Below are 3,299 nucleotides of genomic sequence, written 5' to 3'. Positions count from 1 at the left end.
ATATAGAGATTGTGAAGGGAAACCTTCATAAAGAAAACGAACATCTGATCTTGGGAGAAACTGCTCAAGAGATCGCCATAGTCAAACTATTAGAAGATGATCAAGGACTTGCAGCAGGACAATATGTAGCTTTCTACAAGGGAAATATTTGTTTAGGATCGTGAATGGGGACTCTCTTGATTTCGAAAATAAGGGAGGAGTACCCAGACAGAATGATGTTAACTTTCTCTGCTTTTTTTCATCACCTAAGGTATCGGACACAGTGGTGGAGCCTTATAATGCAACTCTTTCTGTACATCAATTGGTGGAGAATGTAAATGAATGCATGGTTCTTGACAATGAAGCACTTTACGACATTTGCTTCAGAACCTTGAAGTTAACAACGCCCACATTTGGAGATATTAACCATTTAATATCTACAACAATGAGTGGATGTACATGCTGCTTGCGGTTCCCTGGACAGTTAAACTCTGATTTGCGTAAACTCGCAGTTAACCTGATTCCATTCCCTCGCTTACACTTCTTTATGGTGGGATTTGCTCCCTTGACATCTAGAGGATCCCAAGTATACCGCTCCCTCACTGTGCCTGAACTTACACAGCAAATGTGGGATGCCAAGAACATGATGTGTGCAGTTGACCCTCGACATGGGCGTTACCTGACAGCCTCTGCTATGTTCCGTGGACGTATGAGCACAAAAGAAGTAGATGAACAAATGTTGAATGTTCAAAACAAAAATTCCTCTTATTTTGTGGAGTGGATACCAAACAATGTGAAGTCTAGTGTTTGTGACATTCCTCCAAAAGGTCTTAAGATGGCATCCACCTTCATTGGAAACTCTACTTCAATTCAAGAAATGTTCAGGCAAGTCAGCGAACAATTCACTGCCATGTTTAGGAGAAAAGCATTTTTGCACTGGTACACTGGTGAGGGCATGGATGAGATGGAATTCACAGAGGCAGAGAGTAACATGAATGATTTGGTGTGAGAGTATCAGCAGTATCAAGATGCAACTGCAGATGATGAGGCCGAGTACGAAGAAGAAGAGCCGGTTTAAACCTTGTTTTTTAGTTTATAAAGAGCCGAATCTGGAGCTTACCTTGTTAGTCCTTCTTGGAAATGGCTCATTCAGCATATCACTTCATAATGATTGAAAGTTGGTCTGTGTTAGATGTCATGGTTTTGGTTGAATTAAGGCCTAGAAGATGCTGTGTTTAGAATGAGTGGTTGGATTTCGTTTCGTTATTCACAATCTTAAAATTGTATGTGTTGCGTTATGTAATGTGTTTGAGTCTAGTTTGTTGCCCTCCTATAATTAAATAGTGGCTACTCTGTTTAGTGCCTGATTTTCGTGATGTATCCTCTTATCAATGAGAAATGCCAAGTCAAAATACGCCTAAAACAAAACGAAGATATCCATCACAGCAGAAAAAATAGGAACCGATCTCCTACTAATGACTTCAGTTAATGATTCAACGGGATCTGCGCTCCAGTTTGTCGGCCATCAGAGGATTTTTAGAGGGACGTTGTTCTATTTTAGAATAGATGAAACGCTCTTTTCTATTTTTGTAACTTCAGGTGAAACAACGCCCCTGTTTTGGGTCGATCTGTTTTCTCCTAGGATAGTTTTATTTAATGTATTAAAAAATCATTTGTAAGGAGAGAGGGAGAGAGTTCTGGGCGCTGGTGGAGGAGAGAGAATAGAGCTTTCATTGTACAGTCTTTGACAGGGATTTTAATGAAAATACCCAGCTCTGGCTTCTGAGATTCTCGTGGTATGAGATTTCACATTTGTGTCCTCTTTTGTTTCATATGTAACATGTTATGTTTTCATGTCATTTCATGATCGTTTCCAATTGAACAAATGAAGTGTTAAGGTAGAATTCATATTTTGTATGCTCTGCCTTTAAGTTTGTTCATATTTAATGTTTTCTTCTGTTTGACAAGGATTCATCCTCTATGCCCTTGTCAGCTCCTCAGCAGTCTTGCCATTCCATTTAATCTCAATTTGATGTTAAACTTTCTTGCCTACCTTGCCTCAGGAGACAATCTGTGTTTTTGATTACATTTCTCTGTTCAAGTTGTTTCTTTGCCCCATGCAGCCCAGAAAAACCCCATCATTTTATTAAAAACCCCTTTTTTAATCAATTTACTAGCCTAAAATCAGTATTCATATCGGTCATCTCAGCCCTTTGAAGACCTTTTGCCGAGATAGACCCGGAGAGAGCCCTCTCCTGTCCTCGTAGGGCTAGCTACGAGGCTAAGTGGTTTGATGTTGCCTTGGATTTTGCCTTCCTCAGCCTGAGGCCAAGTTCGAGCGCTAACACCAACAACATCAAGCCCTTCACGGATGAGGTATTGTGTGATGTTGCTCCTCTTGAAGTTTGTGATGTATTGTTAGGACAACAATACTTGTGGAAGCAACATGGTATATGTTAGAGTCAGTATTTGCATACTACCATCAGTGATCAAAACCCCTCTTTTATGTCATATTAGGGTCCCATTCTGAAATTTTTGTCATTCCACCTAGGTCCTCATTTAAAAATTTACTCACTAATGGTAGCCCTATGTCAAAAGCCCTACTCTCTCTCAAAAAATCAATATTTGTTGGCCCACCTTCATGTGTCTTACTAAGCATACATTGACTATAAAGGCTCATTTCATCATACTTTGTGTTAGTCATATCCACTTGGAGTCTGCTCATTCAAGGTCCCATTAGTTCTTTAGGTTTCATTTTTCCAAGGTCCAATAAAACACCATTTCACTGCATAAGGCCAACAAAAGTATGAGAGTGAACAAAATAATATCCCTTTTTTAGTTAAAGAGGATTTACAAGCATGTAACCATGGTTGCCAAAGTTCTAATTTTGATTTCAAGTAAGAATTTCATTCCAGATTGTAATTTTATTCCAAAAATAGAGATGTAATCCTATTTTTTATATTTATGTAATTTTATGTCATTATATGTAATAAGTAACTTTTCCCAAGTTGTCAACTCAGTTCCAAAATGCCAAAGGACCAAAAGTCAAAGGTCAAAGTGTTCTCAATGTATATCAAGTGATCAATTTGTCAAAGAAAAAGTCAGGTGCAAAGGTATAGTTTCCAAGAGTAAAGTGAATGTTAAAAGGAATAAAGTGGGTCCCAAGGCCCAAATCATCAATTTCATGAAGTATAAAAGCCACCAAGACATCAAAAGCAAATTCATTTTCACTCTCAAAGGTCGACCTCACACTCCCTTGGTTCAAAAGGTCGATTTTGCAGGTTCAAATGCAAAAAATTTCTTGGCACTGCGCTTAGAGC

At 38.7% G+C, this 3,299-nt stretch overlaps 1 pseudogene; it reads right to left on the bottom strand.

Moving 5' to 3' along the window:
• Positions 1 to 509: 509 nt before the first annotated feature.
• On the bottom strand, positions 510 to 972 carry LOC149198823 (uncharacterized; annotated as a pseudogene).
• Positions 973 to 3,299: the final 2,327 nt, after the last annotated feature.

This window comes from Pinus tabuliformis, chromosome 2_1 (assembly GCF_031772625.1).
Source record: "Pinus tabuliformis cultivar Carrire ecotype Pingquan chromosome 2_1, CPIR1, whole genome shotgun sequence".
In the NCBI taxonomy this organism is placed as follows: Eukaryota; Viridiplantae; Streptophyta; class Pinopsida; order Pinales; family Pinaceae; genus Pinus; species Pinus tabuliformis.
The sequence above is the reverse complement of the archived record's forward strand: the minus strand, read 5'-3'. Positions and strand labels throughout refer to the sequence as shown.